We start from the raw sequence: 26,680 nt of genomic DNA on the forward strand, positions 1-26,680 counted from the left end.
AAGTTGCCAAGGCCTTGTAGCTCAGTGGTCAGAGCCCTGGTCTAGTTAACCAGGTGACCTGAGTTCAATTCTCACTGAGGCCTTCCAAAACCAGGAGCAGGTAAATTTGCTTTTCTAACTTTGAAGGATTTGTTGACTAACCAGATTATGTGCCAATGATTGATAATACTGTGTTATTCCTTTGGTATTTCGTGTCTGTGGGATAGAAATCAACTTATTTGGCACCAATATTCAGCCTATTGACAAATTGGTTTAAAGAACCAGATTAATTTGCTGCTTCGAAGGTCTTGTTTCCACGTCTTCAAGGCCTTGTAGCTCAGTGGTTAGAGCACTGGTCTAGTAAACCAGGGGTAGTGAGTTCGATTCTCACCTGGGCCTTTCAGGGAATGTTTGGCTTAACGAACGGCCCACAGATTTCTGCTCATTCTACATTTTTACATCTGTGTTTAGGGTATGTGGGTGTAAATACTCACTACTCTGAAAGTTATGGTCATTGTAATTAACCAAATCAGAACCAGTTTAGTTTACTCTTTTGAAGGCCATGCTGCCACTAGCAGAAGGGCTTGTAGCTCAGCGGTTAGTAAACCAGGGGTCGTGAGTTTGATTCTCGCTGGGGCCTATCAAGGAATCATTGACTCGCCAAGTAAACTTCAGATGTTTGGTAGTACAGCATTGTTATGTCTATTTAGGGTCTCTGGGAGTAAATACTCACTCCTCTGAAAATTATGGTCATTGCAATTGACTGTCAAAAGCCAGAATCAGGTAAATTTGATGTTTTGAAGGTCACATTGCAACACCTGTAAATGTCTTTGTAGCTTAGTGGTTGGGACACTCATCTAGTAAACTAGGGGTCATGTGTTCTGGTCTCACTGTTGTCTTTCAAGGATCATTTGATTAACCTAATAAAGTGCAGATGTTTGCTAGTGCTACATTTTTACATCTGTGTTTAGGGTATCTCGGAGGAAATACTCCTCTGAAAGTTATGGTCATTGCAATTGACTGTCAAAAGCCAGAATCAGGTTACTTTGCTGTTTTGCCTTTCAAGGATTGGTTGACTAACCAGATGATGTGCAGATGACTGATGATACTGTGTTGTTCCTTCTGTATTTAGGGTCTGTGGGATAGAGATTGACCAAATACCGCGACCAATATTTAGCGTTCAAAGAACCACATTAATTTACTGCTTTGAAGGTAATGTCAAGTTACCAAGGCCTTTTAGCTCAGTGGTCAGAGCCCTGGTCTAGTAAACAGCGGTCGTGAGTTCAATTCTCACTGAGGCCTTCCAGAACCAGGTAAATTTGCTGTTTTGCCTTTGAAGGATTTGTTGACTAACCAGATTATGTGAAAATGATTGATAATACTCTGTTATTCCTTCGGTATTTCGTGTCTGTGGGATAGAAATCGACTGATTTGGCACCAATATTCAGCATTTTGACAAATTGGTTTAAAGAACCAGATTAATTTGCTGCTTCGAAGGTCTTGTTTCCACGTCTTCAAGTCCTTGTATCTCAGTGGTTGGAGCACTGCTCTCGTAAACCAAGGGTAGTGAGTTTGATTCTCACCTGGGCCTTTCAGGGGATGTTTGGCTTAACGAACAGCCCACATATTTTTGCTAATACTACATTTTTGCGTCTGTGTTTAGGGTATGTGGGTGTAAATACTCACTACTCAGTAAGTTGTGGTCATTGTAATCCAGTAAAGGACGACCCAGGTTAATTTGCTGTTTTAAAGGCCATGTTGCTGCAATCGCAAGTCCTCGTAGCTTACTGGTAAGAGCACTGATCTTGCAAACCAGGGGTCCTGAGTTCAATTCTTACTGGGGCCTTTCAAGGAGTCATATCCTTACCAAATGAACTGCATATATTTGCTAATTGTTTGTTGTTATGTGTGTAGTTAGGGTCTCTAGGACTTAATATCCTCATCACTATTCTGATAGGTATGGTCAATTTCACCGCAGAACCAGGTTAATTTGCTGTTTGTGATTACAGCACTGGTCTAGTAAACCAGAGGTCATGAATTTGATTCTTACCTGGCCTTTTCAGGGATTCCTTGACTAAACCGATGAACTGCAGATTTGTCGTACTACTACATATTTATGTCTGCGTTCAGGGCATTTTGACAAAATGGTTCACAGAACCAGTTTAGTTTGCGCTGGTCTAATAAACCAGGGGTCGTGAGTTCAACTCTCACCTAGGCATTTCAGGAATTGTTTGGCTAAGCTAATAAACTGTAGATGTTTGGTAGTGCTTTTGTGTTTTGGGTATCTAGGAGTTAATACTACCTACTCTAATAGCTACTGGCACGCCAGAACCAGCTCAATTTGCTGTTTTAAAGACCACGGTGTTGTGACAAGGCTGTGTAGCTCAGTGGTTAGAGCACTGGTCTCGTAAACCAGGGGTCGTGAGTTCAATTCTCACTGCGGCCTTCCAAGGATTCTTTGACTCATCAAATGAACTGCAGATAGTTTGTAGTGCTGCATTGTTCTACCTGTATTTAGTGTCTCTGGGAGTTAATACTCACTACTATAAATGTTATGGTCAATGTAATTGGCTAAAACAGAACCATCTTAATTTGCCTTGTAGCTCAGTGATTAGAGCACTGGTCTAGTAAACCAGATGTCATGAGTAATGTTATCCGTTCTTAGGGTATCTGGGAGTAAATACTCACTACTCTGAACGTTATGGTCATTGCAATTGACTGTCAAATGCCAGAATCAGGTTACTTTGCTGTTTTGCCTTTCAAGGATTGGTTGACTAACCAGATGATGTGCAGATGACTGATGATACTGTGTTGTTCCTTCTGTATTTAGGGTCTGTGGGATAGAGATTGACCGATTACCGCTACCAATATTCAGCGTTCAAAGAACCAGATTAATTTGCTGCTTTGAAAGTAAGGTCAAGTCTCCAAGGCCTTGTAGCTCAGTGGTTAGAGCACTGGTCTAGTAAACCAGGGGTAGTGAGTTTGATTCTCACCTGGGCCTTTCAGGGGATGTTTGGCTTAACGAACTGCAACCTGCAAATGATTGATAAATTCCTTCGGTATTTCGTGTCTGTGGGATAGAGATCGACTGATTTGGCACCAATATTTTGACAAATTGGTTTAAAGAACCAGATTAATTTGATGCTTTGAAGGTCTTGTTTGTACGCCTTCAAGACCTTGTAGCTCAGTGGTTAGAGCGCTGGTCTAGTAAACCAGGGGTAGTGAGTTTGATTCTCACCTGGGCCTTTCAGGGGATGTTTTGCTTAACGCACGGCCCACAGATTTCTTCTATTATTACATTTTTAAATCTGTGTTTAGGGTATCTCAGAGGAAATACTCACTCCTCTGAAAGTTATGGTCATTGCAATTGACTGTCATAAGCCAGAATTAGGTTACTTTGCTGTTTTGCCTTTCAAGGATTGGTTGACTAACCAGATGATGTGCAGATGACTGATGATACTGTGTTGTTCCTTCTGTATTTAGGGTCTGTGGGATAAAGATTGACCAAATACCGCTACCAATATTTAGCGTTCAAAGAACCACATTAATTTACTGCTTTGAAGGTAATGTCAAGTTACCAAGGACTTGTAGCTCAGTGGTCAGATTCCTGGTCTAGTAAACCAGGGGTTGTGAGTTCAATTCTCACTGAGGCCTTCCAGAACCAGGTAAATTTGCTGTTTTGCCTTTGGCGGATTTGTTGACTAACCAGATTATGTGAAAATGATTGATAATACTGTGTTATTCCTTCGGTATTTCGTGTCTGTGGGATAGAGATCGACTGATTTGGCACCAATATTCAGCATTTTGACAAATTGGTTGAAAGAACCAGATTAATTTGATGCTTTGAAGGTGTTGTTTGTACACCGTCAAGACCTTGTAGCTCAGTGGTTAGAGCGCTGGTCTAGTAAACCAGGGGTAGTGACTTTGATTCTCACCTGGGCCTATCAGGGCATGTTTTGCTTAACGAACGGCCCACAGATTTCTTCTATTACTACATTTTTAAATCTGTGTTTTCAGCATTTTGACAAATTTGTTTAAAGAACCAGATTCATTTGCTGTTTTGAAGGTGTTGTTTCCACCCCTGCAAGGCCTTGTAGCTCAGTGGTTAGAGCATAGTGCTACATTTTTACATCTGTGTTTAGGGTATCTCGGAGGAAATACTCACTCACAAAGTTATGGTCATTGCAATTGACTGTCAAAAGGATTTTCAAGGATTGGTTGACGAACCAGATGATGTGCAGATGACTGATGATACTGTGTTGTTCCTTCTGTATTTAGGGTCTGTGGGATAGAGATTGACCGATTACCGCTACCAATATTCAGCGTTCAAAGAACCAGATTAATTTGCTGCTTTGAAAGTAAGGTCAAGTCTCCAAGGCCTTGTAGCTCAGTGGTTAGAGCACTGGTCTAGTAAACCAGGGGTAGTGAGTTTGATTCTCACCTGGGCCTTTCAGGGGATGTTTGGCTCAACGAACTGCAACCTGCAAATGATTGATAAATTCCTTCGGTATTTCGTGTCTGTGGGATAGAGATCGACTGATTTGGCACCAATATTTTGACAAATTGGTTTAAAGAACCAGATTAATTTGATGCTTTGAAGGTCTTGTTTGTACGCCTTCAAGACCTTGTAGCTCAGTGGTTAGAGCGCTGGTCTAGTAAACCAGGGGTAGTGAGTTTGATTCTCACCTGGGCCTTTCAGGGGATGTTTTGCTTAACGCACGGCCCACAGATTTCTTCTATTATTACATTTTTAAATCTGTGTTTAGGGTATCTCAGAGGAAATACTCACTCCTCTGAAAGTTATGGTCATTGCAATTGACTGTCATAAGCCAGAATTAGGTTACTTTGCTGTTTTGCCTTTCAAGGATTTGGTTGACTAACCAGATGATGTGCAGATGACTGATGATACTGTGTTGTTCCTTCTGTATTTAGGGTCTGTGGGATAAAGATTGACCAAATACCGCTACCAATATTTAGCGTTCAAAGAACCACATTAATTTACTGCTTTGAAGGTAATGTCAAGTTACAAAGGACTTGTAACTCAGTGGTCAGATTCCTGGTCTAGTAAACCAGGGGTTGTGAGTTCAATTCTCACTGAGGCCTTCCAGAACCAGGTAAATTTGCTGTTTTGCCTTTGGCGGATTTGTTGACTAACCAGATTATGTGAAAATGATTGATAATACTGTGTTATTCCTTCGGTATTTCGTGTCTGTGGGATAGAGATCGACTGATTTGGCACCAATATTCAGCATTTTGACAAATTGGTTTAAAGAACCAGATTAATTTGATGCTTTGAAGGTGTTGTTTGTACACCGTCAAGACCTTGTAGCTCAGTGGTTAGAGCGCTGGTCTAGTAAACCAGGGGTAGTGACTTTGATTCTCACCTGGGCCTATCAGGGCATGTTTTGCTTAACGAACGGCCCACAGATTTCTTCTATTACTACATTTTTAAATCTGTGTTTTCAGCATTTTGACAAATTTGTTTAAAGAACCAGATTCATTTGCTGTTTTGAAGGTGTTGTTTCCACCCCTGCAAGGCCTTGTAGCTCAGTGGTTAGAGCATAGTGCTACATTTTTACATCTGTGTTTAGGGTATCTCGGAGGAAATACTCACTCACAAAGTTATGGTCATTGCAATTGACTGTCAAAAGGATTTTCAAGGATTGGTTGACGAACCAGATGATGTGCAGATGACTGATGATACTGTGTTGTTCCTTCTGTATTTAGGGTCTGTGGGATAGAGATTGACCGATTACTGCTACCAATATTCAGCGTTCAAAGAACCACATTAATTTGCTGCTTTGAAGGTAGCAACAAGTTACCAAGGCCTTGTAGCTCAGTGGTCAGAGCCCTGATCTAATAAACCAGGTGACCTGAGTTCAATTCTCACTGAGGCCTTCCAAAACCAGGAGCAGGTAAATTTGCTTTTCTACCTTTGAAGGATTTGTTGACTAACCAGATTATGTGCAAATGATTGATAATACTGTGTTATTCCTTTGGTATTTCGTGTCTGTGGGATAGAAATCAACTTATTTGGCACCAATATTCAGCCTATTGACAAATTGGTTTAAAGAACCAGATTAATTTGCTGCTTCGAAGGTCTTGTTTCCACGTCTTCAAGTCCTTGTAGCTCAGTGGTTAGAGCACTGCTCTAGTAAACCAGGGGTAGTGAGTTCGATTCTCACCTGGGCCTTTCAGGGAATGTTTGGCTTAACGAACGGCCCACAGATTTCTGCTCATTCTACATTTTTACATCTGTGTTTAGGGTATGTGGGTGTAAATACTCACTACTCTGAAAGTTATGGTCATTGTAATTAACCAAATCAGAACCAGTTTAGTTTACTCTTTTGAAGGCCATGCTGCCACTAGCAGAAGGGCTTGTAGCTCAGCGGTTAGTAAACCAGGGGTCGTGAGTTTGATTCTCGCTGGGGCCTATCAAGGAATCATTTACTCGCCAAGTAAACTTCAGATGTTTGGTAGTACAGCATTGTTATGTCTATTTAGGGTCTCTGGGAGTAAATACTCACTCCTCTGAAAATTATGGTCATTGCAATTGACTGTCAAAAGCCAGAATCAGGTAAATTTGATGTTTTGAAGGTCACATTGCAACACCTGTAAATGTCTTTGTAGCTTAGTGGTTGGGACACTGATCTAGTAAACTAGGGGTCATGTGTTCTGGTCTCACTGTTGTCTTTCAAGGATCATTTGATTAACCTAATCAAGTGCAGATGTTTGCTAGTGCTACATTTTTACATCTGTGTTTAGGGTATCTCGGAGGAAATACTCCTCTGAAAGTTATGGTCATTGCAATTGACTGTCAAAAGCCAGAATCAGGTTACTTTGCTGTTTTGCCTTTCAAGGATTGGTTCTGATTGATTCTCCAAGGCCTTGTAGCTCAGTGGTTAGAGCACTGGTCTAGTAAACCAGGGGTAGTGAGTTCGATTCTCACCTGGGCCTTTCAGGGGATGTTTGGCTTAACGAACTGCAACCTGCAAATGATTGATAAATTCCTTCGGTATTTCGTGTCTGTGGGATAGAGATCGACTGATTTGGCACCAATATTTTGACAAATTGGTTTAAAGAACCAGATTAATTTGATGCTTTGAAGGTCTTGTTTGTACGCCTTCAAGACCTTGTAGCTCAGTGGTTAGAGCGCTGGTCTAGTAAACCAGGGGTAGTGAGTTTGATTCTCACCTGGGCCTTTCAGGGGATGTTTTGCTTAACGCACGGCCCACAGATTTCTTCTATTATTACATTTTTAAATCTGTGTTTAGGGTATCTCAGAGGAAATACTCACTCCTCTGAAAGTTATGGTCATTGCAATTGACTGTCATAAGCCAGAATTAGGTTACTTTGCTGTTTTGCCTTTCAAGGATTGGTTGACTAACCAGATGATGTGCAGATGACTGATGATACTGTGTTGTTCCTTCTGTATTTAGGGTCTGTGGGATAAAGATTGACCAAATACCGCTACCAATATTTAGCGTTCAAAGAACCACATTAATTTACTGCTTTGAAGGTAATGTCAAGTTACCAAGGACTTGTAGCTCAGTGGTCAGATTCCTGGTCTAGTAAACCAGGGGTTGTGAGTTCAATTCTCACTGAGGCCTTCCAGAACCAGGTAAATTTGCTGTTTTGCCTTTGGCGGATTTGTTGACTAACCAGATTATGTGAAAATGATTGATAATACTGTGTTATTCCTTCGGTATTTCGTGTCTGTGGGATAGAGATCGACTGATTTGGCACCAATATTCAGCATTTTGACAAATTGGTTGAAAGAACCAGATTAATTTGATGCTTTGAAGGTGTTGTTTGTACACCGTCAAGACCTTGTAGCTCAGTGGTTAGAGCGCTGGTCTAGTAAACCAGGGGTAGTGACTTTGATTCTCACCTGGGCCTATCAGGGCATGTTTTGCTTAACGAACGGCCCACAGATTTCTTCTATTACTACATTTTTAAATCTGTGTTTTCAGCATTTTGACAAATTTGTTTAAAGAACCAGATTCATTTGCTGTTTTGAAGGTGTTGTTTCCACCCCTGCAAGGCCTTGTAGCTCAGTGGTTAGAGCATAGTGCTACATTTTTACATCTGTGTTTAGGGTATCTCGGAGGAAATACTCACTCCTTTGAAAGTTATGGTCATTGCAATTGACTGTCAAAAGGATTTTCAAGGATTGGTTGACGAACCAGATGATGTGCAGATGACTGATGATACTGTGTTGTTCCTTCTGTATTTAGGGTCTGTGGGATAGAGATTGACCGATTACCGCTACCAATATTCAGCGTTCAAAGAACCAGATTAATTTGCTGCTTTGAAAGTAAGGTCAAGTCTCCAAGGCCTTGTAGCTCAGTGGTTAGAGCACTGGTCTAGTAAACCAGGGGTAGTGAGTTTGATTCTCACCTGGGCCTTTCAGGGGATGTTTGGCTCAACGAACTGCAACCTGCAAATGATTGATAAATTCCTTCGGTATTTCGTGTCTGTGGGATAGAGATCGACTGATTTGGCACCAATATTTTGACAAATTGGTTTAAAGAACCAGATTAATTTGATGCTTTGAAGGTCTTGTTTGTACGCCTTCAAGACCTTGTAGCTCAGTGGTTAGAGCGCTGGTCTAGTAAACCAGGGGTAGTGAGTTTGATTCTCACCTGGGCCTTTCAGGGGATGTTTTGCTTAACGCACGGCCCACAGATTTCTTCTATTATTACATTTTTAAATCTGTGTTTAGGGTATCTCAGAGGAAATACTCACTCCTCTGAAAGTTATGGTCATTGCAATTGACTGTCATAAGCCAGAATTAGGTTACTTTGCTGTTTTGCCTTTCAAGGATTTGGTTGACTAACCAGATGATGTGCAGATGACTGATGATACTGTGTTGTTCCTTCTGTATTTAGGGTCTGTGGGATAAAGATTGACCAAATACCGCTACCAATATTTAGCGTTCAAAGAACCACATTAATTTACTGCTTTGAAGGTAATGTCAAGTTGCCAAGGCCTTGTAGCTCAGTGGTCAGAGCCCTGGTCTAGTTAACCAGGTGACCTGAGTTCAATTCTCACTGAGGCCTTCCAAAACCAGGAGCAGGTAAATTTGCTTTTCTAACTTTGAAGGATTTGTTGACTAACCAGATGATGTGCAGATGACTGATGATACTGTGTTGTTCCTTCTGTATTTAGGGTCTGTGGGATAAAGATTGACCAAATACCGCTACCAATATTTAGCGTTGAAAGAACCACATTAATTTACTGCTTTGAAGGTAATGTCAAGTTACCAAGGACTTGTAGCTCAGTGGTCAGATTCCTGGTCTAGTAAACCAGGGGTTGTGAGTTCAATTCTCACTGAGGCCTTCCAGAACCAGGTAAATTTGCTGTTTTGCCTTTGGCGGATTTGTTGACTAACCAGATTATGTGAAAATGATTGATAATACTGTGTTATTCCTTCGGTATTTCGTGTCTGTGGGATAGAGATCGACTGATTTGGCACCAATATTCAGCATTTTGACAAATTGGTTTAAAGAACCAGATTAATTTGATGCTTTGAAGGTGTTGTTTGTACACCGTCAAGACCTTGTAGCTCAGTGGTTAGAGCGCTGGTCTAGTAAACCAGGGGTAGTGACTTTGATTCTCACCTGGGCCTATCAGGGCATGTTTTGCTTAACGAACGGCCCACAGATTTCTTCTATTACTACATTTTTAAATCTGTGTTTTCAGCATTTTGACAAATTTGTTTAAAGAACCAGATTCATTTGCTGTTTTGAAGGTGTTGTTTCCACCCCTGCAAGGCCTTGTAGCTCTAGCTCAGTGGTTAGAGCATAGTGCTACATTTTTACATCTGTGTTTAGGGTATCTCGGAGGAAATACTCACTCACAAAGTTATGGTCATTGCAATTGACTGTCAAAAGGATTTTCAAGGATTGGTTGACGAACCAGATGATGTGCAGATGACTGATGATACTGTGTTGTTCCTTCTGTATTTAGGGTCTGTGGGATAGAGATTGACCGATTACTGCTACCAATATTCAGCGTTCAAAGAACCACATTAATTTGCTGCTTTGAAGGTAGCAACAAGTTACCAAGGCCTTGTAGCTCAGTGGTCAGAGCCCTGATCTAATAAACCAGGTGACCTGAGTTCAATTCTCACTGAGGCCTTCCAAAACCAGGAGCAGGTAAATTTGCTTTTCTACCTTTGAAGGATTTGTTGACTAACCAGATTATGTGCAAATGATTGATAATACTGTGTTATTCCTTTGGTATTTCGTGTCTGTGGGATAGAAATCAACTTATTTGGCACCAATATTCAGCCTATTGACAAATTGGTTTAAAGAACCAGATTAATTTGCTGCTTCGAAGGTCTTGTTTCCACGTCTTCAAGTCCTTGTAGCTCAGTGGTTAGAGCACTGCTCTAGTAAACCAGGGGTAGTGAGTTCGATTCTCACCTGGGCCTTTCAGGGAATGTTTGGCTTAACGAACGGCCCACAGATTTCTGCTCATTCTACATTTTTACATCTGTGTTTAGGGTATGTGGGTGTAAATACTCACTACTCTGAAAGTTATGGTCATTGTAATTAACCAAATCAGAACCAGTTTAGTTTACTCTTTTGAAGGCCATGCTGCCACTAGCAGAAGGGCTTGTAGCTCAGCGGTTAGTAAACCAGGGGTCGTGAGTTTGATTCTCGCTGGGGCCTATCAAGGAATCATTGACTCGCCAAGTAAACTTCAGATGTTTGGTAGTACAGCATTGTTATGTCTATTTAGGGTCTCTGGGAGTAAATACTCACTCCTCTGAAAATTATGGTCATTGCAATTGACTGTCAAAAGCCAGAATCAGGTAAATTTGATGTTTTGAAGGTCACATTGCAACACCTGTAAATGTCTTTGTAGCTTAGTGGTTGGGACACTGATTTAGTAAACTAGGGGTCATGTGTTCTGGTCTCACTGTTGTCTTTCAAGGATCATTTGATTAACCTAATCAAGTGCAGATGTTTGCTAGTGCTACATTTTTACATCTGTGTTTAGGGTATCTCGGAGGAAATACTCCTCTGAAAGTTATGGTCATTGCAATTGACTGTCAAAAGCCAGAATCAGGTTACTTTGCTGTTTTGCCTTTCAAGGATTGGTTGACTAACCAGATGATGTGCAGATGACTGATGATACTGTGTTGTTCCTTCTGTATTTAGGGTCTGTGGGATAGAGATTGACCAAATACCGCGACCAATATTTAGCGTTCAAAGAACCACATTAATTTACTGCTTTGAAGGTAATGTCAAGTTACCAAGGCCTTTTAGCTCAGTGGTCAGAGCCCTGGTCTAGTAAACCAGTGGTCGTGAGTTCAATTCTCACTGAGGCCTTCCAGAACCAGGTAAATTTGCTGTTTTGCCTTTGAAGGATTTGTTGACTAACCAGATTATGTGAAAATGATTGATAATACTCTGTTATTCCTTCGGTATTTCGTGTCTGTGGGATAGAAATCGACTGATTTGGCACCAATATTCAGCATTTTGACAAATTGGTTTAAAGAACCAGATTAATTTGCTGCTTCGAAGGTCTTGTTTCCACGTCTTCAAGGCCTTGTATCTCAGTGGTTGGAGCACTGCTCTAGTAAACCAAGGGTAGTGAGTTTGATTCTCACCTGGGCCTTTCAGGGGATGTTTGGCTTAACGAACGGCCCACAGATTTTTGCTAATACTACATTTTTACGTCTGTGTTTAGGGTATGTGGGTGTAAATACTCACTACTCAGTAAGTTGTGGTCATTGTAATCCAGTAAAGGACGACCCAGGTTAATTTGCTGTTTTAAAGGCCATGTTGCTGCAATCGCAAGTCCTCGTAGCTTAGTGGTAAGAGCACTGATCTTGCAAACCAGGGGTCCTGAGTTCAATTCTTACTGGGGCCTTTCAAGGAGTCATAGCCTTACCAAATGAACTGCATATATTTGCTAATAGTTTGTTGTTATGTGTGTAGTTAGGGTCTCGAGGACTTAATATCCTCCTCACTACTCTGATAGGTATGGTCAATTTCACCGCAGAACCAGGTTAATTTGCTGTTTGTGATTACAGCACTGGTCTAGTAAACCAGAGGTCATGAATTTGATTCTTACCTGGCCTTTTCAGGGATTCCTTGACTAAACCGATGAACTGCAGATTTGTCGTACTACTACATATTTATGTCTGCGTTCAGGGCATTTTGACAAAATGGTTCACAGAACCAGTTTAGTTTGCGCTGGTCTAATAAACCAGGGGTCGTGAGTTCAACTCTCACCTAGGCATTTCAGGAATTGTTTGACTAAGCTAATAAACTGTAGATGTTTGGTAGTGCTTTTGCGTTTTGGGTATCTAGGAGTTAATACTACCTACTCTAATAGCTACTGGCACGCCAGAACCAGCTCAATTTGCTGTTTTAAAGACCACGGTGTTGTGACAAGGCTGCGTAGCTCAGTGGTTAGAGCACTGGTCTTGTAAACCAGGGGTCGTGAGTTCAATTCTCACTGCGGCCTTCCAAGGATTCTTTGACTCATCAAATGAACTGCAGATAGTTTGTAGTGCTGCATTGTTCTACCTCTATTTAGTGTCTCTGGGAGTTAATACTCACTACTATAAATGGTATGGTCAATGTAATTGGCTAAAACAGAACCATCTTAATATGCCTTCTAGCTCAGTGATTAGAGCACTGGTCTAGTAAACCAAATGTCATGAGTAATGTAATCTGTTCTTAGGGTATCTGGGAGTAAATACTCACTACTCTGAACGTTATGGTCATTGCAATTGACTGTCAAAAGCCAGAATCAGGTTACTTTGCTGTTTTGCCTTTCAAGGATTGGTTGACTAACCAGATGATGTGCAGATGACTGATGATACTGTGTTGTTCCTTCTGTATTTAGGGTCTGTGGGATAGAGATTGACCGATTACCGCAACCAATATTCAGCGTTCAAAGAACCAGATTAATTTGCTGCTTTGAAGGTAAGGTCAAGTCTCCAAGGCCTTGTAGCTCAGTGGTTAGAGCACTGGTCTAGTAAACCAGGGGTCGTGAGTTCAATTCTCACTGAGGCCTTTCAAAACCAGAACCAGGTTAGTTTTCTGTTTTGCCTTTCAATGATTTGTTGACTAACCAGATTATGTGCAAATGATTGATAATACTGTGTTATTCCTTCGGTATTTCGTGTATGTGGGATAGAGATCGTCTGATTTGGCACGAATATTCAGCATTTTGACACATTAGTTTAAAGAACCAGATTAATTTGATGCTTCGAAGGTCTTGTTTCCACGTCTTCAAGGCCTTGTAGCTCAGTGGTTAGAGCACTGGTCTAGTAAACCAGGGGTAGTGAGTTCGATTCTCACCTGGGCCTTTCAGGGAATGTTTGGCTTAACGAACGGCCCACAGATTTCTGCTCATTCTACATTTTTACATCTGTGTTTAGGGTATGTGGGTGTAAATACTCACTACTCTGAAAGTTATGGTCATTGTAATTAACCAAATCAGAACCAGTTTAGTTTACTCTTTTGAAGGCCATGCTGCCACTCGCAGAAGGGCTTGTAGCTCAGCGGTTAGTAAACCAGGGGTCGTGAGTTTGATTCTCGCTGGGGCCTATCAAGGAATCATTGACTCGCCAAGTAAACTTCAGATGTTTGGTAGTACAGCATTGTTATGTCTATTTAGGGTCTCTGGGAGTAAATACTCACTCCTCTGAAAATTATGGTCATTGCAATTGACTGTCAAAAGCCAGAATCAGGTAAATTTGATGTTTTGAAGGTCACATTGCAACATCTGTAAATGTCTTTGTAGCTTAGTGGTTGGGACACTGATCTAGTAAACTAGGGGTCATGTGTTCTGGTCTCACTGTTGTCTTTCAAGGATCATTTGATTAACCTAATAAAGTGCAGATGTTTGCTAGTGCTACATTTTTACATCTGTGTTTAGGGTATCTCGGAGGAAATACTCCTCTGAAAGTTATGGTCATTGCAATTGACTGTCAAAAGCCAGAATCAGGTTACTTTGCTGTTTTGCCTTTCAAGGATTGGTTGACTAACCAGATGATGTGCAGATGACTGATGATACTGTGTTGTTCCTTCTGTATTTAGGGTCTGTGGGATAGAGATTGACCAAATACCGCGACCAATATTTAGCGTTCAAAGAACCAGATTAATTTGCTGCTTCGAAGGTCTTGTTTCCACGTCTTCAAGGCCTTGTATCTCAGTGGTTGGAGCACTGCTCTAGTAAACCAAGGGTAGTGAGTTTAATTCTCACCTGGGCCTTTCAGGGGATGTTTGGCTTAACGAACGGCCCACAGATTTTTGCTAATACTACATTTTTACGTCTGTGTTTAGGGTATGTGTGTGTAAATACTCACTACTCAGTAAATTGTGGTCATTGTAATCCAGTAAAGGACGACCCAGGTTAATTTGCTGTTTTAAAGGCCATGTTGCTGCAATCGCAAGTCCTCGTAGCTTAGTGGTAAGAGCACTGATCTTGCAAACCAGGGGTCCTGAGTTCAATTCTTACTGGGGCCTTTCAAGGAGTCATACCCTTACCAAATGAACTGCATATATTTGCTAATAGTTTGTTGTTATGTGTGTAGTTAGGGTCTCGAGGACTTAATATCCTCCTCACTACTCTGATAGGTATGGTCAATTTCACCGCAGAACCAGGTTAATTTGCTGTTTGTGATTACAGCACTACTATAAATGGTATGGTCAATGTAATTGGCTAAAACAGAACCATCTTAATTTGCCTTGTAGCTCAGTGATTAGAGCACTGGTCTAGTAAACCAGATGTCATGAGTAATGTTATCCGTTCTTAGGGTATCTGGGAGTAAATACTCACTACTCTGAACGTTATGGTCATTGCAATTGACTGTCAAATGCCAGAATCAGGTTACTTTGCTGTTTTGCCTTTCAAGGATTGGTTGACTAACCAGATGATGTGCAGATGACTGATGATACTGTGTTGTTCCTTCTGTATTTAGGGTCTGTGGGATAGAGATTGACCGATTACCGCTACCAATATTTAGCGTTGAAAGAACCACATTAATTTACTGCTTTGAAGGTAATGTCAAGTTACCAAGGCCTTTTAGCTCAGTGGTCAGAGCCCTGGTCTAGTAAACCAGCGGTCGTGAGTTCAATTCTCACTGAGGCCTTCCAGAACCAGGTAAATTTGCTGTTTTGCCTTTGAAGGATTTGTTGACTAACCAGATTATGTGAAAATGATTGATAATACTCTGTTATTCCTTCGGTATTTCGTGTCTGTGGGATAGAAATCGACTGATTTGGCACCAATATTCAGCATTTTGACAAATTGGTTTAAAGAACCAGATTAATTTGCTGCTTCGAAGGTCTTGTTTCCACGTCTTCAAGGCCTTGTATCTCAGTGGTTGGAGCACTGCTCTAGTAAACCAAGGGTAGTGAGTTTGATTCTCACCTGGGCCTTTCAGGGGATGTTTGGCTTAACGAACGGCCCACAGATTTTTGCTAATACTACATTTTTACGTCTGTGTTTAGGGTATGTGGGTGTAAATACTCACTACTCAGTAAGTTGTGGTCATTGTAATCCAGTAAAGGACGACCCAGGTTAATTTGCTGTTTTAAAGGCCATGTTGCTGCAATCGCAAGTCCTCGTAGCTTAGTGGTAAGAGCACTGATCTTGCAAACCAGGGGTCCTGAGTTCAATTCTTACTGGGGCCTTTCAAGGAGTCATAGCCTTACCAAATGAACTGCATATATTTGCTAATAGTTTGTTGTTATGTGTGTAGTTAGGGTCTCGAGGACTTAATATCCTCCTCACTACTCTGATAGGTATGGTCAATTTCACCGCAGAACCAGGTTAATTTGCTGTTTGTGATTACAGCACTGGTCTAGTAAACCAGAGGTCATGAATTTGATTCTTACCTGGCCTTTTCAGGGATTCCTTGACTAAACCGATGAACTGCAGATTTGTCGTACTACTACATATTTATGTCTGCGTTCAGGGCATTTTGACAAAATGGTTCACAGAACCAGTTTAGTTTGCGCTGGTCTAATAAACCAGGGGTCGTGAGTTCAACTCTCACCTAGGCATTTCAGGAATTGTTTGACTAAGCTAATAAACTGTAGATGTTTGGTAGTGCTTTTGCGTTTTGGGTATCTAGGAGTTAATACTACCTACTCTAATAGCTACTGGCACGCCAGAACCAGCTCAATTTGCTGTTTTAAAGACCACGGTGTTGTGACAAGGCTGCGTAGCTCAGTGGTTAGAGCACTGGTCTTGTAAACCAGGGGTCGTGAGTTCAATTCTCACTGCGGCCTTCCAAGGATTCTTTGACTCATCAAATGAACTGCAGATAGTTTGTAGTGCTGCATTGTTCTACCTCTATTTAGTGTCTCTGGGAGTTAATACTCACTACTATAAATGGTATGGTCAATGTAATTGGCTAAAACAGAACCATCTTAATATGCCTTCTAGCTCAGTGATTAGAGCACTGGTCTAGTAAACCAAATGTCATGAGTAATGTAATCTGTTCTTAGGGTATCTGGGAGTAAATACTCACTACTCTGAACGTTATGGTCATTGCAATTGACTGTCAAAAGCCAGAATCAGGTTACTTTGCTGTTTTGCCTTTCAAGGATTGGTTGACTAACCAGATGATGTGCAGATGACTGATGATACTGTGTTGTTCCTTCTGTATTTAGGGTCTGTGGGATAGAGATTGACCGATTACCGCAACCAATATTCAGCGTTCAAAGAACCAGATTAATTTGCTGCTTTGAAGGTAAGGTCAAGTCTCCAAGGCCTTGTAGCTCAGTGGTTAGAGCACTGGTCTAGTAAACCAGGGGTCGTGAGTTCAATTCTCACTGAGGCCTTTCAAAACCAGAACCAGGTTAGTTTTCTGTTTTGCCTTTCAATGATTTGTTGACTAACCAGATTATGTGCAAATGATTGATAATACTGTGTTATTCCTTCGGTATTTCGTGTATGTGGGATAGAGATCGTCTGATTTGGCACGAATATTCAGCATTTTGACACATTAGTTTAAAGAACCAGATTAATTTGATGCTTCGAAGGTCTTGTTTCCACGTCTTCAAGGCCTTGTAGCTCAGTGGTTAGAGCACTGGTCTAGTAAACCAGGGGTAGTGAGTTCGATTCTCACCTGGGCCTTTCAGGGAATGTTTGGCTTAACGAACGGCCCACAGATTTCTGCTCATTCTACATTTTTACATCTGTGTTTAGGGTATGTGGGTGTAAATACTCACTACTCTGAAAGTTATGGTCATTGTAATTAACCAAATCAGAACCAGTTTAGTTTACTCTTTTGAAGGCCATGCTGCCACTCGCAGAAGGGCTTGTAGCTCAGCGGTTAGTAAACCAGGGGTCGTGAGTTTGATTCTCGCTGGGGCCTATCAAGGAATCATTGACTCGCCAAGTAAACTTCAGATGTTTGGTAGTACAGCATTGTTATGTCTATTTAGGGTCTCTGGGAGTAAATACTCACTCCTCTGAAAATTATGGTCATTGCAATTGACTGTCAAAAGCCAGAATCAGGTAAATTTGATGTTTTGAAGGTCACATTGCAACACCTGTAAATGTCTTTGTAGCTTAGTGGTTGGGACACTGATCTAGTAAACTAGGGGTCATGTGTTCTGGTCTCACTGTTGTCTTTCAAGGATCATTTGATTAACCTAATAAAGTGCAGATGTTTGCTAGTGCTACATTTTTACATCTGTGTTTAGGGTATCTCGGAGGAAATACTCCTCTGAAAGTTATGGTCATTGCAATTGACTGTCAAAAGCCAGAATCAGGTTACTTTGCTGTTTTGCCTTTCAAGGATTGGTTGACTAACCAGATGATGTGCAGATGACTGATGATACTGTGTTGTTCCTTCTGTATTTAGGGTCTGTGGGATAGAGATTGACCAAATACCGCGACCAATATTTAGCGTTCAAAGAACCACATTAATTTACTGCTTTGAAGGTAATGTCAAGTTACCAAGGCCTTTTAGCTCAGTGGTCAGAGCCCTGGTCTAGTAAACCAGCGGTCGTGAGTTCAATTCTCACTGAGGCCTTCCAGAACCAGGTAAATTTGCTGTTTTGCCTTTGAAGGATTTGTTGACTAACCAGATTATGTGAAAATGATTGATAATACTCTGTTATTCCTTCGGTATTTCGTGTCTGTGGGATAGAAATCGACTGATTTGGCACCAATATTCAGCATTTTGACAAATTGGTTTAAAGAACCAGATTAATTTGCTGCTTCGAAGGTCTTGTTTCCACGTCTTCAAGGCCTTGTATCTCAGTGGTTGGAGCACTGCTCTAGTAAACCAAGGGTAGTGAGTTTGATTCTCACCTGGGCCTTTCAGGGGATGTTTGGCTTAACGAACGGCCCACAGATTTTTGCTAATACTACATTTTTACGTCTGTGTTTAGGGTATGTGGGTGTAAATACTCACTACTCAGTAAATTGTGGTCATTGTAATCCAGTAAAGGACGACCCAGGTTAATTTGCTGTTTTAAAGGCCATGTTGCTGCAATCTCAAGTCCTCGTAGCTTAGTGGTAAGAGCACTGATCTTGCAAACCAGGGGTCCTGAGTTCAATTCTTACTGGGGCCTTTCAAGGAATCATACCCTTACCAAATGAACTGCATATATTTGCTAATAGTTTGTTGTTATGTGTGTAGTTAGGGTCTCGAGGACTTAATATCCTCCTCACTACTCTGATAGGTATGGTCAATTTCACCGCAGAACCAGGTTAATTTGCTGTTTGTGATTACAGCACTACTATAAATGGTATGGTCAATGTAATTGGCTAAAACAGAACCATCTTAATTTGCCTTGTAGCTCAGTGATTAGAGCACTGGTCTAGTAAACCAGATGTCATGAGTAATGTTATCCGTTCTTAGGGTATCTGGGAGTAAATACTCACTACTCTGAACGTTATGGTCATTGCAATTGACTGTCAAATGCCAGAATCAGGTTACTTTGCTGTTTTGCCTTTCAAGGATTGGTTGACTAACCAGATGATGTGCAGATGACTGATGATACTGTGTTGTTCCTTCTGTATTTAGGGTCTGTGGGATAGAGATTGACCGATTACCGCTACCAATATTCAGCGTTCAAAGAACCAGATTAATTTGCTGCTTTGAAAGTAAGGTCAAGTCTCCAAGGCCTTGTAGCTCAGTGGTTAGAGCACTGGTCTAGTAAACCAGGGGTAGTGAGTTCGATTCTCACCTGGGCCTTTCAGGGAATGTTTGGCTTAACGAACGGCCCACAGATTTCTGCTCATTCTACATTTTTACATCTGTGTTTAGAGTATGTGGGTGTAAATACTCACTACTCTGAAAGTTATGGTCATTGTAATTAACCAAATCAGAACCAGTTTAGTTTACTCTTTTGAAGGCCATGCTGCCACTCGCAGAAGGGCTTGTAGCTCAGCGGTTAGTAAACCAGGGGTCGTGAGTTTGATTCTCGCTGGGGCCTATCAAGGAATCATTGACTCGCCAAGTAAACTTCAGATGTTTGGTAGTACAGCATTGTTATGTCTATTTAGGGTCTCTGGGAGTAAATACTCACTCCTCTGAAAATTATGGTCATTGCAATTGACTGTCAAAAGCCAGAATCAGGTAAATTTGATGTTTTGAAGGTCACATTGCAACACCTGTAAATGTCTTTGTAGCTTAGTGGTTGGGACACTGATCTAGTAAACTAGGGGTCATGTGTTCTGGTCTCACTGTTGTCTTTCAAGGATCATTTGATTAACCTAATAAAGTGCAGATGTTTGCTAGTGCTACATTTTTACATCTGTGTTTAGGGTATCTCGGAGGAAATACTCCTCTGAAAGTTATGGTCATTGCAATTGACTGTCAAAAGCCAGAATCAGGTTACTTTGCTGTTTTGCCTTTCAAGGATTGGTTGACTAACCAGATGATGTGCAGATGACTGATGATACTGTGTTGTTCCTTCTGTATTTAGGGTCTGTGGGATAGAGATTGACCAAATACCGCGACCAATATTTAGCGTTCAAAGAACCACATTAATTTACTGCTTTGAAGGTAATGTCAAGTTACCAAGGCCTTTTAGCTCAGTGGTCAGAGCCCTGGTCTAGTAAACCAGCGGTCGTGAGTTCAATTCTCACTGAGGCCTTCCAGAACCAGGTAAATTTGCTGTTTTGCCTTTGAAGGATTTGTTGACTAACCAGATTATGTGAAAATGATTGATAATACTCTGTTATTCCTTCGGTATTTCGTGTCTGTGGGATAGAAATCGACTGATTTGGCACCAATATTCAGCATTTTGACAAATTGGTTTAAAGAACCAGATTAATTTGCTGCTTCGAAGGTCTTGTTTCCACGTCTTCAAGGCCTTGTATCTCAGTGGTTGGAGCACTGCTCTAGTAAACCAAGGGTAGTGAGTTTGATTCTCACCTGGGCCTTTCAGGGGATGTTTGGCTTAACGAACGGCCCACAGATTTTTGCTAATACTACATTTTTACGTCTGTGTTTAGGGTATGTGGGTGTAAATACTCACTACTCAGTAAGTTGTGGTCATTGTAATCCAGTAAAGGACGACCCAGGTTAATTTGCTGTTTTAAAGGCCATGTTGCTGCAATCGCAAGTCCTCGTAGCTTAGTGGTAAGAGCACTGATCTTGCAAACCAGGGGTCCTGAGTTCAATTCTTACTGGGGCCTTTCAAGGAGTCATAGCCTTACCAAATGAACTGCATATATTTGCTAATAGTTTGTTGTTATGTGTGTAGTTAGGGTCTCTAGGACTTAATATCCTCATCACTATTCTGATAGGTATGGTCAATTTCACCGCAGAACCAGGTTAATTTGCTGTTTGTGATTACAGCACTGGTCTAGTAAACCAGAGGTCATGAATTTGATTCTTACCTGGCCTTTTCAGGGATTCCTTGACTAAACCGATGAACTGCAGATTTGTCGTACTACTACATATTTATGTCTGCGTTCAGGGCATTTTGACAAAATGGTTCACAGAACCAGTTTAGTTTGCGCTGGTCTAATAAACCAGGGGTCGTGAGTTCAACTCTCACCTAGGCATTTCAGGAATTGTTTGACTAAGCTAATAAACTGTAGATGTTTGGTAGTGCTTTTGCGTTTTGGGTATCTAGGAGTTAATACTACCTACTCTAATAGCTACTGGCACGCCAGAACCAGCTCAATTTGCTGTTTTAAAGACCACGGTGTTGTGACAAGGCTGCGTAGCTCAGTGGTTAGAGCACTGGTCTTGTAAACCAGGGGTCGTGAGTTCAATTCTCACTGCGGCCTTCCAAGGATTCTTTGACTCATCAAATGAACTGCAGATAGTTTGTAGTGCTGCATTGTTCTACCTCTATTTAGTGTCTCTGGGAGTTAATACTCACTACTATAAATGGTATGGTCAATGTAATTGGCTAAAACAGAACCATCTTAATATGCCTTCTAGCTCAGTGATTAGAGCACTGGTCTAGTAAACCAAATGTCATGAGTAATGTAATCTGTTCTTAGGGTATCTGGGAGTAAATACTCACTACTCTGAACGTTATGGTCATTGCAATTGACTGTCAAAAGCCAGAATCAGGTTACTTTGCTGTTTTGCCTTTCAAGGATTGGTTGACTAACCAGATGATGTGCAGATGACTGATGATACTGTGTTGTTCCTTCTGTATTTAGGGTCTGTGGGATAGAGATTGACCGATTACCGCAACCAATATTCAGCGTTCAAAGAACCAGATTAATTTGCTGCTTTGAAGGTAAGGTCAAGTCTCCAAGGCCTTGTAGCTCAGTGGTTAGAGCACTGGTCTAGTAAACCAGGGGTCGTGAGTTCAATTCTCACTGAGGCCTTTCAAAACCAGAACCAGGTTAGTTTTCTGTTTTGCCTTTCAATGATTTGTTGACTAACCAGATTATGTGCAAATGATTGATAATACTGTGTTATTCCTTCGGTATTTCGTGTATGTGGGATAGAGATCGTCTGATTTGGCACGAATATTCAGCATTTTGACACATTAGTTTAAAGAACCAGATTAATTTGATGCTTCGAAGGTCTTGTTTCCACGTCTTCAAGGCCTTGTAGCTCAGTGGTTAGAGCACTGGTCTAGTAAACCAGGGGTAGTGAGTTCGATTCTCACCTGGGCCTTTCAGGGAATGTTTGGCTTAACGAACGGCCCACAGATTTCTGCTCATTCTACATTTTTACATCTGTGTTTAGGGTATGTGGGTGTAAATACTCACTACTCTGAAAGTTATGGTCATTGTAATTAACCAAATCAGAACCAGTTTAGTTTACTCTTTTGAAGGCCATGCTGCCACTCGCAGAAGGGCTTGTAGCTCAGCGGTTAGTAAACCAGGGGTCGTGAGTTTGATTCTCGCTGGGGCCTATCAAGGAATCATTGACTCGCCAAGTAAACTTCAGATGTTTGGTAGTACAGCATTGTTATGTCTATTTAGGGTCTCTGGGAGTAAATACTCACTCCTCTGAAAATTATGGTCATTGCAATTGACTGTCAAAAGCCAGAATCAGGTAAATTTGATGTTTTGAAGGTCACATTGCAACATCTGTAAATGTCTTTGTAGCTTAGTGGTTGGGACACTGATCTAGTAAACTAGGGGTCATGTGTTCTGGTCTCACTGTTGTCTTTCAAGGATCATTTGATTAACCTAATAAAGTGCAGATGTTTGCTAGTGCTACATTTTTACATCTGTGTTTAGGGTATCTCGGAGGAAATACTCCTCTGAAAGTTATGGTCATTGCAATTGACTGTCAAAAGCCAGAATCAGGTTACTTTGCTGTTTTGCCTTTCAAGGATTGGTTGACTAACCAGATGATGTGCAGATGACTGATGATACTGTGTTGTTCCTTCTGTATTTAGGGTCTGTGGGATAGAGATTGACCAAATACCGCGACCAATATTTAGCGTTCAAAGAACCACATTAATTTACTGCTTTGAAGGTAATGTCAAGTTACCAAGGCCTTTTAGCTCAGTGGTCAGAGCCCTGGTCTAGTAAACCAGCGGTCGTGAGTTCAATTCTCACTGAGGCCTTCCAGAACCAGGTAAATTTGCTGTTTTGCCTTTGAAGGATTTGTTGACTAACCAGATTATGTGAAAATGATTGATAATACTCTGTTATTCCTTCGGTATTTCGTGTCTGTGGGATAGAAATCGACTGATTTGGCACCAATATTCAGCATTTTGACAAATTGGTTTAAAGAACCAGATTAATTTGCTGCTTCGAAGGTCTTGTTTCCACGTCTTCAAGGCCTTGTATCTCAGTGGTTGGAGCACTGCTCTAGTAAACCAAGGGTAGTGAGTTTGATTCTCACCTGGGCCTTTCAGGGGATGTTTGGCTTAACGAACGGCCCACAGATTTTTGCTAATACTACATTTTTACGTCTGTGTTTAGGGTATGTGTGTGTAAATACTCACTACTCAGTAAATTGTGGTCATTGTAATCCAGTAAAGGACGACCCAGGTTAATTTGCTGTTTTAAAGGCCATGTTGCTGCAATCGCAAGTCCTCGTAGCTTAGTGGTAAGAGCACTGATCTTGCAAACCAGGGGTCCTGAGTTCAATTCTTACTGGGGCCTTTCAAGGAGTCATACCCTTACCAAATGAACTGCATATATTTGCTAATAGTTTGTTGTTATGTGTGTAGTTAGGGTCTCGAGGACTTAATATCCTCCTCACTACTCTGATAGGTATGGTCAATTTCACCGCAGAACCAGGTTAATTTGCTGTTTGTGATTACAGCACTACTATAAATGGTATGGTCAATGTAATTGGCTAAAACAGAACCATCTTAATTTGCCTTGTAGCTCAGTGATTAGAGCACTGGTCTAGTAAACCAGATGTCATGAGTAATGTTATCCGTTCTTAGGGTATCTGGGAGTAAATACTCACTACTCTGAACGTTATGGTCATTGCAATTGACTGTCAAATGCCAGAATCAGGTTACTTTGCTGTTTTGCCTTTCAAGGATTGGTTGACTAACCAGATGATGTGCAGATGACTGATGATACTGTGTTGTTCCTTCTGTATTTAGGGTCTGTGGGATAGAGATTGACCGATTACCGCTACCAATATTCAGCGTTCAAAGAACCAGATTAATTTGCTGCTTTGAAAGTAAGGTCAAGTCTCCAAGGCCTTGTAGCTCAGTGGTTAGAGCACTGGTCTAGTAAACCAGGGGTAGTGAGTTCGATTCTCACCTGGGCCTTTCAGGGAATGTTTGGCTTAACGAACGGCCCACAGATTTCTGCTCATTCTACATTTTTACATCTGTGTTTAGGGTATGTGGGTGTAAATACTCACTACTCTGAAAGTTATGGTCATTGTAATTAACCAAATCAGAACCAGTTTAGTTTACTCTTTTGAAGGCCATGCTGCCACTCGCAGAAGGGCTTGTAGCTCAGCGGTTAGTAAACCAGGGGTCGTGAGTTTGATTCTCGCTGGGGCCTATCAAGGAATCATTGACTCGCCAAGTAAACTTCAGATGTTTGGTAGTACAGCATTGTTATGTCTATTTAGGGTCTCTGGGAGTAAATACTCACTCCTCTGAAAATTATGGTCATTGCAATTGACTGTCAAAAGCCAGAATCAGGTAAATTTGATGTTTTGAAGGTCACATTGCAACACCTGTAAATGTCTTTGTAGCTTAGTGGTTGGGACACTGATCTAGTAAACTAGGGGTCATGTGTTCTGGTCTCACTGTTGTCTTTCAAGGATCATTTGATTAACCTAATAAAGTGCAGATGTTTGCTAGTGCTACGTTTTTACATCTGTGTTTAGGGTATCTCGGAGGAAATACTCCTCTGAAAGTTATGGTCATTGCAATTGACTGTCAAAAGCCAGAATCAGGTTACTTTGCTGTTTTGCCTTTCAAGGATTGGTTGACTAACCAGATGATGTGCAGATGACTGATGATACTGTGTTGTTCCTTCTGTATTTAGGGTCTGTGGGATAGAGATTGACCAAATACCGCGACCAATATTTAGCGTTCAAAGAACCACATTAATTTACTGCTTTGAAGGTAATGTCAAGTTACCAAGGCCTTTTAGCTCAGTGGTCAGAGCCCTGGTCTAGTAAACCAGCGGTCGTGAGTTCAATTCTCACTGAGGCCTTCCAGAAACAGGTAAATTTGCTGTTTTGCCTTTGAAGGATTTGTTGACTAACCAGATTATGTGAAAATGATTGATAATACTCTGTTATTCCTTCGGTATTTCGTGTCTGTGGGATAGAAATCGACTGATTTGGCACCAATATTCAGCATTTTGACAAATTGGTTTAAAGAACCAGATTAATTTGATGCTTTGAAGGTGTTGTTTGTACACCGTCAAGACCTTGTAGCTCAGTGGTTAGAGCGCTGGTCTAGTAAACCAGGGGTAGTGACTTTGATTCTCACCTGGGCCTTTCAGGGGATGTTTTGCTTAAAGCACGGCCCACAGATTTCTTCTATTATTACATTTTTAAATCTGTGTTTAGGGTATCTCAGAGGAAATACTCACTCCTCTGAAAGTTATGGTCATTGCAATTGACTGTCATAAGCCAGAATTAGGTTACTTTGCTGTTTTGCCTTTCAAGGATTGGTTGACTAACCAGATGATGTGCAGATGACTGATGATACTGTGTTGTTCCTTCTGTATTTAGGGTCTGTGGGATAAAGATTGACCAAATACCGCTACCAATATTTAGCGTTGAAAGAACCACATTAATTTACTGCTTTGAAGGTAATGTCAAGTTACCAAGGACTTGTAGCTCAGTGGTCAGATTCCTGGTCTAGTAAACCAGGGGTTGTGAGTTCAATTCTCACTGAGGCCTTCCAGAACCAGGTAAATTTGCTGTTTTGCCTTTGGCGGATTTGTTGACTAACCAGATTATGTGAAAATGATTGATAATACTGTGTTATTCCTTCGGTATTTCGTGTCTGTGGGATAGAGATCGACTGATTTGGCACCAATATTCAGCATTTTGACAAATTGGTTTAAAGAACCAGATTAATTTGATGCTTTGAAGGGGTTGTTTGTACACCGTCAAGACCTTGTAGCTCAGTGGTTAGAGCGCTGGTCTAGTAAACCAGGGGTAGTGACTTTGATTCTCACCTGGGCCTATCAGGGCATGTTTTGCTTAACGAACGGCCCACAGATTTCTTCTATTACTACATTTTTAAATCTGTGTTTTCAGCATTTTGACAAATTTGTTTAAAGAACCAGATTCATTTGCTGTTTTGAAGGTGTTGTTTCCACCCCTGCAAGGCCTTGTAGCTCAGTGGTTAGAGCATAGTGCTACATTTTTACATCTGTGTTTAGGGTATCTCGGAGGAAATACTCACTCCTTTGAAAGTTATGGTCATTGCAATTGACTGTCAAAAGGATTTTCAAGGATTGGTTGACGAACCAGATGATGTGCAGATGACTGATGATACTGTGTTGTTCCTTCTGTATTTAGGGTCTGTGGGATAGAGATTGACCGATTACTGCTACCAATATTCAGCGTTCAAAGAACCACATTAATTTGCTGCTTTGAAGGTAGCAACAAGTTACCAAGGCCTTGTAGCTCAGTGGTCAGAGCCCTGATCTAATAAACCAGGTGACCTGAGTTCAATTCTCGCTGAGGCCTTCCAAAACCAGGAGCAGGTAAATTTGCTTTTCTACCTTTGAAGGATTTGTTGACTAACCAGATTATGTGCAAATGATTGATAATACTGTGTTATTCCTTTGGTATTTTGTGTCTGTGGGATAGAAATCAACTTATTTG

The 26,680-nt window shown here is 41.1% G+C and overlaps 32 non-coding genes across 32 annotated transcripts; all 32 read left to right on the plus strand.

The window, feature by feature from the left end:
- The first annotated feature begins 10 nt into the window (after window positions 1-10).
- On the plus strand, window positions 11-83 carry trnat-agu (transfer RNA threonine (anticodon AGU)). The gene has a single exon. It is a non-coding gene; the product is annotated as a tRNA-Thr (tRNA).
- Window positions 84-305: 222 nt separating this feature from the next.
- Window positions 306-378, plus strand: trnat-agu (transfer RNA threonine (anticodon AGU)). Its single transcript has one exon. It is a non-coding gene; the product is annotated as a tRNA-Thr (tRNA).
- Window positions 379-2,352: 1,974 nt separating this feature from the next.
- trnat-cgu (transfer RNA threonine (anticodon CGU)) lies at window positions 2,353-2,425 on the plus strand. Its single transcript has one exon. It is a non-coding gene; the product is annotated as a tRNA-Thr (tRNA).
- Window positions 2,426-2,907: 482 nt separating this feature from the next.
- On the plus strand, window positions 2,908-2,980 carry trnat-agu (transfer RNA threonine (anticodon AGU)). Its single transcript has one exon. It is a non-coding gene; the product is annotated as a tRNA-Thr (tRNA).
- Window positions 2,981-3,152: 172 nt separating this feature from the next.
- trnat-agu (transfer RNA threonine (anticodon AGU)) lies at window positions 3,153-3,225 on the plus strand. Its single transcript has one exon. It is a non-coding gene; the product is annotated as a tRNA-Thr (tRNA).
- Window positions 3,226-4,355: 1,130 nt separating this feature from the next.
- trnat-agu (transfer RNA threonine (anticodon AGU)) lies at window positions 4,356-4,428 on the plus strand. Its single transcript has one exon. It is a non-coding gene; the product is annotated as a tRNA-Thr (tRNA).
- Window positions 4,429-4,600: 172 nt separating this feature from the next.
- Window positions 4,601-4,673, plus strand: trnat-agu (transfer RNA threonine (anticodon AGU)). The gene has a single exon. It is a non-coding gene; the product is annotated as a tRNA-Thr (tRNA).
- A 1,131-nt stretch (window positions 4,674-5,804) lies between these two features.
- On the plus strand, window positions 5,805-5,877 carry trnai-aau (transfer RNA isoleucine (anticodon AAU)). Its single transcript has one exon. It is a non-coding gene; the product is annotated as a tRNA-Ile (tRNA).
- Window positions 5,878-6,863: 986 nt separating this feature from the next.
- Window positions 6,864-6,936, plus strand: trnat-agu (transfer RNA threonine (anticodon AGU)). Its single transcript has one exon. It is a non-coding gene; the product is annotated as a tRNA-Thr (tRNA).
- A 172-nt stretch (window positions 6,937-7,108) lies between these two features.
- trnat-agu (transfer RNA threonine (anticodon AGU)) lies at window positions 7,109-7,181 on the plus strand. The gene has a single exon. It is a non-coding gene; the product is annotated as a tRNA-Thr (tRNA).
- A 1,133-nt stretch (window positions 7,182-8,314) lies between these two features.
- On the plus strand, window positions 8,315-8,387 carry trnat-agu (transfer RNA threonine (anticodon AGU)). Its single transcript has one exon. It is a non-coding gene; the product is annotated as a tRNA-Thr (tRNA).
- A 172-nt stretch (window positions 8,388-8,559) lies between these two features.
- Window positions 8,560-8,632, plus strand: trnat-agu (transfer RNA threonine (anticodon AGU)). The gene has a single exon. It is a non-coding gene; the product is annotated as a tRNA-Thr (tRNA).
- Window positions 8,633-8,968: 336 nt separating this feature from the next.
- trnat-agu (transfer RNA threonine (anticodon AGU)) lies at window positions 8,969-9,041 on the plus strand. Its single transcript has one exon. It is a non-coding gene; the product is annotated as a tRNA-Thr (tRNA).
- A 1,008-nt stretch (window positions 9,042-10,049) lies between these two features.
- trnai-aau (transfer RNA isoleucine (anticodon AAU)) lies at window positions 10,050-10,122 on the plus strand. The gene has a single exon. It is a non-coding gene; the product is annotated as a tRNA-Ile (tRNA).
- Window positions 10,123-11,248: 1,126 nt separating this feature from the next.
- On the plus strand, window positions 11,249-11,321 carry trnat-agu (transfer RNA threonine (anticodon AGU)). Its single transcript has one exon. It is a non-coding gene; the product is annotated as a tRNA-Thr (tRNA).
- Window positions 11,322-12,392: 1,071 nt separating this feature from the next.
- Window positions 12,393-12,465, plus strand: trnat-ugu (transfer RNA threonine (anticodon UGU)). The gene has a single exon. It is a non-coding gene; the product is annotated as a tRNA-Thr (tRNA).
- Window positions 12,466-12,947: 482 nt separating this feature from the next.
- Window positions 12,948-13,020, plus strand: trnat-agu (transfer RNA threonine (anticodon AGU)). Its single transcript has one exon. It is a non-coding gene; the product is annotated as a tRNA-Thr (tRNA).
- Window positions 13,021-13,242: 222 nt separating this feature from the next.
- trnat-agu (transfer RNA threonine (anticodon AGU)) lies at window positions 13,243-13,315 on the plus strand. The gene has a single exon. It is a non-coding gene; the product is annotated as a tRNA-Thr (tRNA).
- A 1,715-nt stretch (window positions 13,316-15,030) lies between these two features.
- Window positions 15,031-15,103, plus strand: trnat-agu (transfer RNA threonine (anticodon AGU)). Its single transcript has one exon. It is a non-coding gene; the product is annotated as a tRNA-Thr (tRNA).
- A 1,071-nt stretch (window positions 15,104-16,174) lies between these two features.
- trnat-ugu (transfer RNA threonine (anticodon UGU)) lies at window positions 16,175-16,247 on the plus strand. Its single transcript has one exon. It is a non-coding gene; the product is annotated as a tRNA-Thr (tRNA).
- A 482-nt stretch (window positions 16,248-16,729) lies between these two features.
- Window positions 16,730-16,802, plus strand: trnat-agu (transfer RNA threonine (anticodon AGU)). Its single transcript has one exon. It is a non-coding gene; the product is annotated as a tRNA-Thr (tRNA).
- Window positions 16,803-17,024: 222 nt separating this feature from the next.
- Window positions 17,025-17,097, plus strand: trnat-agu (transfer RNA threonine (anticodon AGU)). Its single transcript has one exon. It is a non-coding gene; the product is annotated as a tRNA-Thr (tRNA).
- Window positions 17,098-17,928: 831 nt separating this feature from the next.
- trnat-agu (transfer RNA threonine (anticodon AGU)) lies at window positions 17,929-18,001 on the plus strand. Its single transcript has one exon. It is a non-coding gene; the product is annotated as a tRNA-Thr (tRNA).
- Window positions 18,002-19,098: 1,097 nt separating this feature from the next.
- trnat-agu (transfer RNA threonine (anticodon AGU)) lies at window positions 19,099-19,171 on the plus strand. The gene has a single exon. It is a non-coding gene; the product is annotated as a tRNA-Thr (tRNA).
- An 831-nt stretch (window positions 19,172-20,002) lies between these two features.
- Window positions 20,003-20,075, plus strand: trnat-agu (transfer RNA threonine (anticodon AGU)). Its single transcript has one exon. It is a non-coding gene; the product is annotated as a tRNA-Thr (tRNA).
- A 1,071-nt stretch (window positions 20,076-21,146) lies between these two features.
- Window positions 21,147-21,219, plus strand: trnat-ugu (transfer RNA threonine (anticodon UGU)). Its single transcript has one exon. It is a non-coding gene; the product is annotated as a tRNA-Thr (tRNA).
- Window positions 21,220-21,701: 482 nt separating this feature from the next.
- trnat-agu (transfer RNA threonine (anticodon AGU)) lies at window positions 21,702-21,774 on the plus strand. Its single transcript has one exon. It is a non-coding gene; the product is annotated as a tRNA-Thr (tRNA).
- A 222-nt stretch (window positions 21,775-21,996) lies between these two features.
- On the plus strand, window positions 21,997-22,069 carry trnat-agu (transfer RNA threonine (anticodon AGU)). Its single transcript has one exon. It is a non-coding gene; the product is annotated as a tRNA-Thr (tRNA).
- Window positions 22,070-22,900: 831 nt separating this feature from the next.
- Window positions 22,901-22,973, plus strand: trnat-agu (transfer RNA threonine (anticodon AGU)). The gene has a single exon. It is a non-coding gene; the product is annotated as a tRNA-Thr (tRNA).
- Window positions 22,974-24,070: 1,097 nt separating this feature from the next.
- trnat-agu (transfer RNA threonine (anticodon AGU)) lies at window positions 24,071-24,143 on the plus strand. Its single transcript has one exon. It is a non-coding gene; the product is annotated as a tRNA-Thr (tRNA).
- An 831-nt stretch (window positions 24,144-24,974) lies between these two features.
- Window positions 24,975-25,047, plus strand: trnat-agu (transfer RNA threonine (anticodon AGU)). The gene has a single exon. It is a non-coding gene; the product is annotated as a tRNA-Thr (tRNA).
- Window positions 25,048-26,469: 1,422 nt separating this feature from the next.
- Window positions 26,470-26,542, plus strand: trnai-aau (transfer RNA isoleucine (anticodon AAU)). Its single transcript has one exon. It is a non-coding gene; the product is annotated as a tRNA-Ile (tRNA).
- The last annotated feature ends 138 nt before the right edge of the window (window positions 26,543-26,680 follow it).

Source organism: Vanacampus margaritifer, chromosome 13 (genome assembly GCF_051991255.1).
Source record: "Vanacampus margaritifer isolate UIUO_Vmar chromosome 13, RoL_Vmar_1.0, whole genome shotgun sequence".
Taxonomy (NCBI): Eukaryota; Metazoa; Chordata; class Actinopteri; order Syngnathiformes; family Syngnathidae; genus Vanacampus; species Vanacampus margaritifer.